The sequence below is a fragment of the Danio rerio genome, chromosome 2 (assembly GCF_052040795.2).
Source record: "Danio rerio strain M-AB ecotype USA chromosome 2, GRCz13ab, whole genome shotgun sequence".
In the NCBI taxonomy this organism is placed as follows: Eukaryota; Metazoa; Chordata; class Actinopteri; order Cypriniformes; family Danionidae; genus Danio; species Danio rerio.
Window position 1 is genome coordinate 11705760 of NC_141022.1, and position 13082 is coordinate 11718841.

General features: G+C 40.3%; 1 protein-coding gene and 1 long non-coding RNA gene across 5 annotated transcripts in view; both read right to left on the bottom strand.

Annotated features, from left to right (window-relative positions):
- The window catches only part of ssbp3a (single stranded DNA binding protein 3a), a 101963-nt gene that overhangs the window by 69182 nt on the left and 19699 nt on the right, over positions 1-13082 (bottom strand).
- LOC147846220 (uncharacterized) lies at positions 5619-12728 on the bottom strand. The gene is made up of 3 exons (XR_015478267.1): positions 9193-12728; positions 6823-8001; positions 5619-6605 (listed from the first exon to the last, which is right to left on the bottom strand). It is a non-coding gene; the product is annotated as an uncharacterized LOC147846220 (long non-coding RNA).

Sequence of the window (13082 nt, forward strand, 5' to 3'; positions counted from 1 at the left end):
ATATATATATATATATATATATATATATATATATATATATATATATATATATATATATATATAATTTTTTTAAGGGTATTTTAATGTATAGCTTTTACAAACTTATAGAGCATATTATTGCCATGGCATATAACGCACAATGCTTCTCCAATCCAGTTCTGTGAATCTGAGTTCTATGAATCTGAGTCTTTCATAATACAAACACTGATTTACTGTCTCTATCCTCCTCTCCCTGTTTTTTCTCTACTCTTCTCGTGATGAAGACTTGTTTATAAACCTAAAAGTATCCGAAATCACACACACTATCTATATCTCTTCTCTCCCGTCTCTCTCCTCTTCTGCATGGGCCTTTCTCTCTCTCTCTCCCTCTCTCTCTCCTTTTCTGTCTGTCTCTCACACGATGAATCCAGTCCGCGCTGCGCTGCCGTTAGCCTCCTCCGCCTGGTTAATGCTAGCTACTCATCATTTAAAGTTACCATAACATCTTCTTCTGTACCCTCATTCTGCTGATCATGGGTCTGTTTAAAGATAGTGTGTATGGAAAATGCCTCAATAAAAATGCCTCCTCTCCTCTTTCTCTCGCGTTTGCTAAATCCACTTGTCCACTCATTTTTGATCTATGACAGATATAACGTTACACTAATGTCCGCTCAGTTTAGTGCGGGTTATTACAAAACTGACGTTTCCGCGCTTGACCAATCACAGCATTCTGTTTAGTTAAAGAAAGAAAGGCAGTTTAAATATAATAATAATATTAATATGTGATCGCGATTTTTTTGCTCAGAGGAAATACAGTTGTCTGAGCAATAGTTTTTGCAAAGAGGGAGGCACCTATAATAATAAGGCTAAACATTATTAAACACCCACGAGACACTTGTGACTTTATATCACATTTACATTATTTAAAAAAAATGTTTCCTTCCTGTTCAAAATAAATATATTTCCAATCTGATATGTAATGGGGAGAAAAAAAAAGTAGCACGAGTTCAGCTGATGGTGGATTCGAACCGAGTTTATGATTAATCGCGTCAAAAGACGGAGCGGGGCGCCTTCCAAGGTGAGCCACTGCGACTGTTATTAATAGCAGCTCTATACTCATCTTGTCTCTATCAAACAGGCATCGATGGGCGTAAACCCTGAATAGCTTATTCCAACTAGATGCGCTATTTGCAATTAGCCAAAAAAGACACTCCGAAATTGTCTTTTTTTTTCTCCCCCCTCGCAGGGGCCCCTAGTGCGCAGGGGCCCCTGGGCCTGTGCCCATAAGGCCCATTGGTTAATCCGGCCCTGTGAGTTAACTATCATTCTACCCTAGACAGCGGCACCTTAGTGAATATAAGAATTTGAATAATAATATTAATGAATATTACACCTGCTCAATGAAAATCGGATGTTTCACTACATTAATAAATCTGACAAAACATTGTGTCATTGTGGTCCAGTGGTCAGCACGTTGCGTTATGATGCCGCTGACCTGAGTTTGAACCTGACCAGAGTAATTTTAATTTTTAGTGTTAAGACATATACTGTTTGGGTTACTTATGTAGGTGTACATATTTTATTTTATTTTTTATTTTTTTTGTGACCACCGTTACAAAGGACTGGATATCTTTAAAGAATTTTGCACAGAATATATATTGCACTGAGGTGGGCCGGTCCAAGGCTTGAAACTCCAGGGCTGAAAAGGAGTCCCGCTCTGGCCCTGAGGTGAACTATGCTGTGACTTCAATATATGAATATAATTATTGAAGCTTCTTTTGCAGCCACAATGATAACTTTCAACGTTACCACATAAAACCATGGTAAATGTTGTTTTTTGTACGTTGGAATGCCTCCTAACTATATTGTTGTTTTCACAATTATCCAGTTCTGATTAATTAGCTTTTTTACTTTTGTATTTGAGAGCTGGAGCATGCTTACTATATCTCACAGTGTGGTTTAATGCCGTGATCATGGCTGGTCAGTGTAAAATATATTTGCTTTAGTTCACACATGCTCCCTTTTCTTTTAAGCTGAGCTGATTAACAGTATTTGTGACCTGCGATTTCAAACGAGAAGCTCCATTTTGTTTAACTTTTTGCACGTTTCGCATTTAATACACGTTTATCATGCACAACAGAATGCTAATGCTGATCAGTTAGGCGGATTGATAGTGGCACCAGCGCAACCTCTAACAAAATGTAGTGTCACTGGCAGAATTATTCATTTACTTGCAGTCTGACCCTGTTACTACTGCTTATTAGACTTTTATATGAATGTTTACTTTATTTTTTTTGCCTTTTCTTGGCATTGTAAGCATATGATTTAAAACAATTTTATATAAAATGTTATTTATATCTGAACTGTAGACTTGGACAGACCTCACTAGCAAGTACCCATCACTAGCCCCATGCAGAATCTGCTTGTGCAGAAATCCACAGATATCCACAGATTTTCAGCCCATCGAGTCTCTAAATTAAATTATAAATTTAAATTAATTGCATTAATATTACCGATTAATAAAAAAACATTCATATGATTTACTAACAATTCAGTTTGTAAAGTAATAATTTCTGTCTTTTAGTAGGTATATCATAGATATATTATATGCAAGGCTTGCTTTGTTTACCAAATAAATAGATCTAGGATTTGCATTGCAAACATTAAATAAAAGTTAAAGATGGATTATATCTTATTTAACATATTAAGTTTTTAGTTACGATACACCCAAAATTATTCTGCAATAATCTGCAGATTTTTCACAATATTCTGCGCAGAAATAAAATGTCTGCAGATTCTGTCTGGCCCTGCCCATAGTATCCAAGCAACCAGCTTGCATTGTCCTTACATATACATAACATATACAGACTCCTTTAAATTCATATTTTTCAGCTATACAATATTATATTTGTGCATTTACATTAGATTAGTCAGTACTAAAGCCAAATAACAACAAAATAACAAAATAACAAAATAACAAAATAACCTATGATAATGGTCCAAAAAGTAGTACACCCAAATTTATGTTATAGAAAAATATTAAATATAATTTTTTTTTAAAAAAAGAGGAAAAATCAAGAGAAGCAAAATGTTTTAGACATTTTGTAGGTTGTAGTTTTTTGCTTGAATTTAATTGTAATATCTTTCAATTTCTAAATATGTTTGGTGGCTAAAATACTATTTTAATAAATATATCCGTTTAATCAATTCGTTTTGTTTAAATGCACCAAAAATACATTACCTATATTCACTGAGAAATTAATAAAATATTCATTTTTAAAATGAGGTGTATTCAATTATACTGAGCACTGTACATATGTTTTCTAATCATCAATGGTTTGCTATGACAGTTCTTTGGCAAATATTGTCCTATTTAAATATCTGGAATCTCAGGGTTAAAAAATCTAAATGTTGAGAAAACCACATTTAAAGTACATTGTAAAAACAATCCGTTAAAAGCTGGGGTGCCGGGAAAAAATGTAAAAAAATGGCTGTTAAATTACAGACATTTACTGTAAAATAATGGATGTTAAATTACAGACATACTGTAAAATAACACATGTTACATTACAGACATACCGTAAAATAACGCATGTTACATTACAGACATTTACCGTAAAATAATGAAGTGAAATTAGACATACCGTAAAATAACGGATGTTAAATTACAGACATTTACTGTAAAATAACGCATGTTACATTACAGACATACCGTAAAATAACGAAGTGAAATTAGACTTACCGTAAAATAACGGATGTTAAATTACAGACATTTACTGTAAAATAACGCATGTTAAATTACGGACAATTACCTTAAAATAACGTATGTTAATTTACAGGCATTTATCGTAAAAAATGCATGTTATATTACAGACATTTACCGCAAAATAACAGAAGTTAAATTACAGACATTTACCGTAAAATAAAGGATGTTAAATTTCCGGTACATTTCTGTCATTTGCCATGTATTATTTTATGGTTAATGTTTGTAATATTAAAAATAAATTACGGTTTTTTATTATTATAATTTTTTTTACAGTGTGCTTTAATTAAGTTCTTACAATGCATATTACTAATCAAACATTATGTTTTGATATATTTATATTAAGGAATGTTCAAAAAGTGTTCATAGAACATGATCTTTACTTAATATTCTATTGATTTTTGCCATAAAGGGGAAAAAAAAGTCAATAATTTTGACAAATACAATGTATTACTGGCTATTTCTATAATGCATCTGTGCAACATAATCCTGGTTTTGTGGTCTAGTCAAAAATGGTGTTGTTTCCATAGGCATGGTGCACATTCTTTCAGGAAAAATCTTTAAAGTTTAAATCTTAAATTGATTGGTAGTTTGATCATCAATAATAGTTCTAAAGCACATTTGTTGGCACAATGAAGTTGTGATTAGTCTTTATTAGAGCCTCATTTATAATCATAAAGCAAACTCTGACAGTGCTGTAATGTATTTATGTAATGTATGACACCTTTCCTGAGGCCGAACAAAGAGAGCTGACAGTGCAGGAGAATTGTGTATACGTCGATTCCCAAACAAACAAATGTATGAAGACCCCAGGTTTGTTTGGAGCTTTGCCAAGAGCTGTTAAACAGCAGGAGCTGAAAACAGTTTTTCCTGTTATATTCATCTGTTGAGACGCCGTGTTTGTTCGGAGCAGGGGGAGGGGAGCGTCAGCAGTCAGACACAGGCAGACACAGGCACAGTGTGCTAGCTTGAGGCAGACCACCCAGGTCACCTGCCACCTGGGCTGTTGTTATGGCAACCATATCCTCACCACACAACTGCGCTCAGGTGAGATGCTGGAGAGAGGTAAATGGGCAGAAACGCTATACATGTCATGTCAATCATGAGTTTGTGCTCAGTTCGAGTTCTTCAGGTACTCCTACTGAAGCCCACGCAGAACCTACAGACGCTTTGACATGCTTGTGATGATTGTTGGCTTAAAGCTGTAACATACTACACAGAACATACACTGATAAGCCAAAATATTGTGAACAGTCACAGGTGAAGCGAGTATCATTGATTATCTAACAAAAGCTGTATCTCAAATCACCCCCTATACCCTTAAATGGAGCACAATTTGAGGGAGCAGCCATTTTTTACTAGTGTAAAAGTTCAATTGATTAAACCAATCCCACAATGCACCACAATAATGATTGTACAACCAATGTACAGTACATCCAACAGCTTGAGTATATCCATAATGCACTGTAACTGTGCGTTCACAATGAAGGCAGTGAGAGCATCAAAGTTCACTCTAGCCGGCTTGTCGACAACACTGTCTGTCTTCAATCAATTTTCACAGGACTGTGTTTTCAGGAATCCTCTAAAGGTGTGGACTTCTACATTTTGATTGGTTGCCGCCGAACTGCATCATAGCTCATTACCAAACCGTTGACTTGATTTCAACTCTCCTCGACGCCCACATCAGCGAAGAAGTAGCCACTCCTCGCTGCTTATCGCTGCTGCCTCCCGTTAAAAATGAATGACTTCTGGCTACTTTGACACTCTCGCCGCTTTCAGTGTAACGCACATTAGTGCTGCGATCACACCAGATGCGGAACGCGCGAATGACTTGGCTTTTATTGAGTGGGTGTCAGGTAAAACAAATTCTTGTTTTAGTGGCAGAGCTCTGACACTACCCATGTCTGGTCCTGTTTCTGTCCCTGTGTGCGCGCGCCGTCGTGGGTGTACGCAGAGTGTGCGTGCTGCTTGATGTGGCCGCGCGCGCTCTGCGTCCCTCAGACGCGCGCGCTCTTGTACTAGTGTTTGTTCTGTCAGCATCGTGCTACTTTATTCTCGGCGCCTCCGTCTAGTTGGTTTCAGTTTTGGTTGGCGCTGAGATGAAGCATGCGCGTTGCTTATGTGTGAGCACACGGTAAGGTGTTTATCTATCGTGTGCTCATGTCTTGCGTCTCTTGTCAAAGCACGTGGCTTGGTGTTTACATTGTGGTCACGTGCTTTTGTCGTGTGCTTCAGTGTTGTGCTTGTCTTGTCATGAACATGCGGTTAATGAGTTCTCTCATTGGCTGAATGTTCTTGTCCTGTTTTATGTGAGCGCATGGCTTGTGTTGTCTCTGTGTCATGCGCTCTCCAGTCTATTGTCTAGTTCCACCCTCCTTGTGAACTCATTATTAGTTGGTCATGTTCACCTGTGTCAATTTACTTTTTGCTTTATAATCCCCCTCATGTTTTCAGTCCTGTGCCAGTCCGTCGTCAATAGTTCCCTGTCCTGTTGTATCCAGCCCTGCCTTGTCCTGCCAGTCCAGTCAAGTTTGTTTGTTTGTTTATTTGTTTTATTAGAGTTTTCCCCCTCGAGGTTGTTTGTTTTGCCTTTTTGTTTTTATTTTATTATTAATAAAAACCCATTATTGCTGCACCTGAGTCCTCGCTCCTTTTCCCCTCACCCGACCGTGACAGTGAGTAGCTGTGTTTATGTGCTTTAGGAAGGCTGAAAAACAGCGTAGATTAGTTTGTCGCCGTGTCTGAGTCCACTAGATTACCTTCAGAGGTGCACCCAGCTCTGTGAGTTCATCTAGAAATGATACCTGGATTATGAAGGCATTCAGCTGCAAGTGGTGCTCGCTGCAGAGCCATTTGAGGAGAGCTGAGCTCCAGCGAGGGGGAGCTTAAGCTTGAGCTCCACCTTTTTTGCACTTCTTCTACGAGTGATGTCACTGGGGGTAGGGTTAGGGGTGGGGTTGGTGTACGCATTAAAACAGCTTACAGGAGGAGGAGCGACAGCTCATGCTCCCCCTCGCTGGAGCTCAGCTCTCCTCAAATGGCTCTGCAGCGAGCACCCTCTCTTCAGCTGTGCTTCCGACTGAGCTGAGCCCAGTTTTGTGAACTGTTGTTCTGTGTCGACAAGAAGATTTCCCCTTGGGACAAGCTACAAGGGCAAGCTTATGATTGGGTAATGCGAATCGAATGTCCGATGAAGATTTTCCAACTCAGGCGATGCGTGCAGCAAACACGCAAAACACTCAACTCACACAGCTTCAGTCACGTGAATTGCGCAGCAGGATAACTATTCACGTCTTTGCATTGACTTAATACGTGAAACTCTCCTGCTTGACGCTTCATCTGCTTCTGGTGTGAACGCAGCATAAGAGTTCTCGTGCTAAATGAAGTCACACATATGACCACAAGATAGCATCCAAAGCAGAATCCTATTGATTTTATTGTTTCTAAATAAATAATTATTTATTTGTTAAATTAACATTTGTTTACATGCCAGACATCAAAATAATTATAGACAGCTCGCCAAGTGGTAAATAACTATCAAAAGCATCTAACCAAAAAGTTAAAAAAATCTAAGTCTAAATCTAAGTTAACTCTAAAATCTAAGGCTACGTCTGAAATCACATAATTCCATACTATATAGTATTCTAAAAACAGTATGTGAGCCTAGTAGTATTTCTGAATTCACTGAATTCGAAAATCAGTATGCGAGAGTACCCGGATGACCTACTCTTTCTGGCGAGATTCTGAATGCTGCGCTATCCCATGATGCCCCGCAAGAGAATTCATAAATGGGAGTGAAGCAATGCAACTCAGAAGGGTGTGTTACATGATCATGACAAAATGGCGGACGTAGTATGTCCGAGTTCCATTCTTGCTGCTCAAATTCATACTGTATAGAACATACTTTTCTAATGGCAGAGTAGTACATTGAAATTTGAATACAGTACCTACTGAGTAGTAGTAGGTGGTTTCAGATGCAGCCCACATCTCAGGGATTCATCAACCAGCAAAGCACAAACAAAACTGCATCTTTTCCCATGCACTCAGTGCTCAAATTCACTCACTGGTTTTCATCCACTCCTTCAATTGAACAATATTGGTGGACTATTGTAGAAAATAGTAAATAAAGGAAAAGGGACGATTTCGGACAAGCAATCAGTGTTAGATATTCATCGTGTTAGGTGCAGGAGAAATATGTAGGAATAAAGATCCAACAAGGGCCTCATTGTTATGGCAAGGTGACATTATATATAGTATCTCTTAAAGGGTCACGAAACACCAAAACACATTTTTTGAGCTGTTGACAGTCGTATATGTGTCCCACACTGCTAAAAACACTATTAGGACACCTATATTTCACTAAAAAGTGTAAATTGGTTGTTTTTGCGTTATTTCAAGCAAATTCGTACTTCCTGTTTGAAACGAATTTTTGAAGCTGCGTCACGGTCATGACATAATAGCGTGTATTCCAGCGTGCAGACTGGGCGTCTGTGCCAGAGTGTGCCTTATTACGTCTTACAGTGTGATGCATTAATGCATGAGTAAGGCTTGGTTCAAACCAATCAGCGCGCTCTATTGTGCAACTTCATTAATATTCATTAGTGTCACCGTCTTTACACCACAGAGACGCCACGTTGTGTTGGCAAAACAAGCGTGAAGTGTTGCTTTTACAGTTTGCTGCCATTAAGTTTCGTTTTCATTTTCTCTCTGTGAGAGCTCATCTGGATCACGTGTGGATTACAGTGTACGCGACGCTCGACAACAATAATTTACGTGGGGGATTATTGTTTACCTGAGAGCTGTTCTCATCTGCAAACGCTGAAATCCGGATTCCGGATGTAATCTTCTCTTCATAAAGACGCGGCTCTAGTTGCTGGTGATTGTCCTGTCTCTACAGATTTGGTAAGTGAGCGACCAGTGCTCTTTGCATATTCAGTTTGTTCGTATCAAATAAGTTAATTATTGCATTGAGTGCAAACATGTTAGCACCGCATTTTGTGACCGGAATAACACACGCGGCTTTCTGACGCTACCTGCCGTGTGCATCTAAGTTTCCGGGAAATGCGGAGTTTTTTTCTGTCATTCGCCGTGCGGTATCAAACATTGCATGAAAAATACACGCTTAGAGCAGATCTTCGAATCAAATATCTCATTTGTCGCGAGGGGCATGAATGAATTCCCTGAATGAAAGAGCCAAACTGCAGTTAAAGTCCAACATTTAATAATTTGGCAAATAATTCGACTACAGATGTCCATGTAGGTTAAACACCATCCCTTTCTCCTGTGTATTTTGACTGAAACTCGCGCGTGCCCAAATAGACACTCCCACACCCTCCCACTTTAGTTTCTCCGACACTCCCCCCTAAACAGAGCTGGACACCCCCACTTTTCTGACTTTTTCCAAAGAAGAGGTGTGAAAACACCCTGCTGAAACGAGGGGGTTTCATGGCCCTTTAAATAGCAAAGCTTGAGGGTTGTTCTGATTCAATGGTTAGAATTTACCAATAATAGCTTGAGGAGAAACAAACCTAAAAAAAAAAAATGTACAAATGCAACAAAGACCATCCTGTCTGGTCCAAGTTAATAGAACATCTACTGTGGCACAAGTCACTCTGCTGTATATGTGGCTGCATACCCGCAGACAAATGAGGATTCCTATAAAAAAAGTATTGGAACAAAGTGGCCAAGTCTGATGAATCTTGTGGACAGTCATGCACATGTGCACCATTTCCTCGAGATGTACTGTGGGATGATGGCAAACCAGTAGAGTGAGTGTGATGCTCTGGGCGATGTTCTGTTTGCAATTCATGTGAAGAACAGCATGTTCTACCTACCTAAACAAATTAACCATCTACCTACCTAAACAACAGCATTGGTACACCCCTTAATGACACTGGTGTTCCCTTGTGGAGGTGGTCCCTTACCAGCTCGTGGATAAGTTGGTACCGGGCCGCACAAGACATCATTAAATATTTCAATTTTATTTATCGGAGTCTAAACAATCTTTTATTTTGATAAATGACCGTATTCTCTCACTTAAGTCTCGATTCAATTCAATTCAATTCAGCTTTATTTGTATAGCGCTTTTACAATGTAGACTGTGTCAAAGCAGCTTCACATAAATGGTCATAGTAACTGGAACAGTGTAGTTCAGTTTTTTAGTGTTTAAGTTCAGTTCAGTTCAGTTTAGCTCAGTTCAGTGATCACTTGAGCACCTAAATCTAACCCACAAGCAGCAAAATGGGTAAGAAACAGACGTATCTGGAAAGTTTCTTTGCTAAGAGGAAAAAGTCCTTTGAAAGACCTGCAAACTGCCAAGGAATGGATCTGCAACCCATTTGTCAACAAATCAGGTGAATCCAGCATGTCTGTGCAAGAAGAACAACTGCTGGAGATTGCAAATGAAGGTGGCCTTTTTAGCGGCCGTTCACATATCGCGTCTTTCCTAGAGTTCATGCAAGTTCATTATTTCCAGTGGTGGTGCGTGGCCTGTGCGTGCTAGCAGCGTGTAAGGCTGACTTTCACCTGCCGCTGCATCGCGGACCTCCGCTGACCCCTTACCAAAGGAATGAGGCCTTTATACTTGATGCGTACACGTAGGCTTGATGCACTCATGCCTTCCAGACGCACGCAGTTGAATGAATGCCACAAGCACACCGTGAGTGGCGTGACAAGAAGTGTCCGATCACTGTGCACATTGTTTAAGAATGGTTTGAAGGACATGATGAAGAGTTCATTAATTGAGTCCAATCAAACTGAGTATCTGTGGGATGTGCTCGACCAACATGTTCGACGCTAGTTACATTTTATAACCTACAGGTCCTAAAACATTAGTACCTACATAAGTTCTTAAATGCCTGTGATTGGTCATTGTGTTCATGCGGTGGCTCTAATGGTCAGTGCAGACACTGATAAATGGCTGCGTATACCACAGCTGATCCATGACAGTGGCAGTGGAGAAAACTCGCAGAGACGCTTATTTCTGGATCCACAAGTATTGCTATAACAGCCGATAGAGGAGAGAAAATATTACCCTTTGAACACGCCAGCAGGTTGAGGGTCCACAGTGTGTGAAAAATAGAGAGGCAAGATGGAGTTTACAGCTTCCATTTTCTCTCTAACAGTGAAATAGTGTTTATTGGGTTCTGCTGTAACTTCAGTGTCACTAGCTGCATTTTTATCCACCTATTTTTATGCACATTCTGGATATGCGCATAAAAAAACAGTTGATGGAAACACCAAGATGCGCAAACTTAAAACTAGGGTGGAAACACTTTTACTTAGGCTGTACTCACACTAGGTACAGTTGCCTCGAACCGGGCCAAAGCACGCTTTTCCCCCCTCCCGTCTCCCCCGACGGCCCGCGCTCACAGCACAAACGGGCCTCGGCACGCTTACATCATCGCTGCTGCGCTGTTCAGTGAGAAGCGCTTTCTCACTCAGCAGCACAGTGGAGATTTCTCTAGTTATATCGTTTCAGTCGTTGGCTATGCAGTGACATGCAGTCAAATATTTTGCCACACAGTCCTTAGGGATGCAGTGACACACAGTCAGATCCGCCACTTTTGGGGCTCAAAAACAATCATAAGGCTCTCGTGCTGCAGGAATGAGGAGGTCTGCTGAAGCCGCGCAGCTGTCAGGCTGTGAGGAGTTCAAGTCTTTTATAAACTACGGGCAGTTTGCGTTCACTGAACAGTAAGAATGATTAATAAATTCATATGAAACAGCCCCGTAAAAGTCACGTCTCGCTTTCAGTTTCGGGCTTTGGCGCGTTTTGCACTCACACACAAGCGTACCGTGCCAAAGCCCAAGTGAACCGCGCTCAGGCACACCTCTTCCAACCGAGCCAGGGCCGGCCAGGTTAACCGTGCTTGAGCCCAATTCAGCGCACTCACACTTCTCAAACGATCAGGGAAACGGGCCTGGGCACGGTACGGATGGCATAGTGTGAGTAGGCCCTTAATAAATTCCAGTATACGTATTGAAAAAGGTCATGTGATTTTGTTCTACGAGATCATGTGACGATAAAAATGTGTGTGAATGGACAAATCAGCGGGCTGAGCACATTTTAAAACATCAGGGGCCTCATGTATCAATGCTGCGTGCGCACAAAAACTTTGTGTACGCCAGGTTTCACGCTCAGAGTCGCTCACGTTTGGATTTACTAACAATGAAATGAACGTGAGAATGTGCGTTGATCCACGCCAACTTCATGTCTGGCGTACGCACATTTCTTGTGTGTGTTTGTTTTATTTCCATTGGCGACTCCTAGAGGCAGTTGTGTTAAATTGCACACTACAAAGTTTCTTTGAGCCGTACATTGGCAGCTGCATGGGACGGGATCATCCGCATGTCTAGCAGGTATAAATGGTTTCCATACCATAAAGTTGACCAGCCAATAGCCTAATAGCATCTTCACCATGTCCATGTGAGTATATGGCTACAAAGTAAGTGCAGATTCAGAGAAGGTACCTGTCAGAGTATGTCATTTCAGACAGCGTTTACTTCAAAAGTGAGTCATTGAATTGTTTACCCGACCTATTAGTTGAACAACACTAATTAACTCAGTAGAAAACTGCCCAAAAAGTATTTCCAGAACAAAATTACTAAATTATTCAACTGTGAAAGCAATGAATCACTCTCGACCTGTGAATACAGGCAACTGAGTGCTTACAGCTGAATCACTGAGCCTGGCCTGGACAGTACCTGGATGGGAGACCACATGGGAAAACTAGGTTGCGGATGGAAGAGGTGTAAGGGAGGCCAGCAGGGGGCGCTTAACCTGTGGTCTGTGTGAGTCCTAATGCCCCGGTAGAGTGAAAACAACACTATACTGTCAGTAAAGCGTGTTTTGGAGAGGATGTTAAACTGAGGTCCTGTCTCTGTGGTCATTAAAAATCCCATGGCACTTTTTTTTTTAAAGAGTAAGGGTGTAACCCCAGTGTCCTGGCCAAATTCCCTCCATCGACCCTTACCCATTATGGCCTCCCAATCATCCCCATCCACCAGATTGGCTTTATCACTGCCCCAATATCTAATGTGTGGTGAGCGCACTGGCGCTGTTGTCCTGTGGCAGCCGTCGAATCATCCAAATGGATGCACCCTGGTGGTGGTGTGGAGAGACTCTCCCTCATGATTGTAAAGCGATTTGGGCGTATGGCCATACACAATAATTGCGCTATGTAAATACACATTACTTACTTGCATATAAAAGATGTCTGTTAATCGCAAACTTGCTTCGTTTTCGTCACCTGAATCAGTGATTAAATTATAATTAATAACAAATGAAAACTTTAAAAGAGGAATAATCATTTCTCTCAGTTCTGCCAAGAAAAAAACA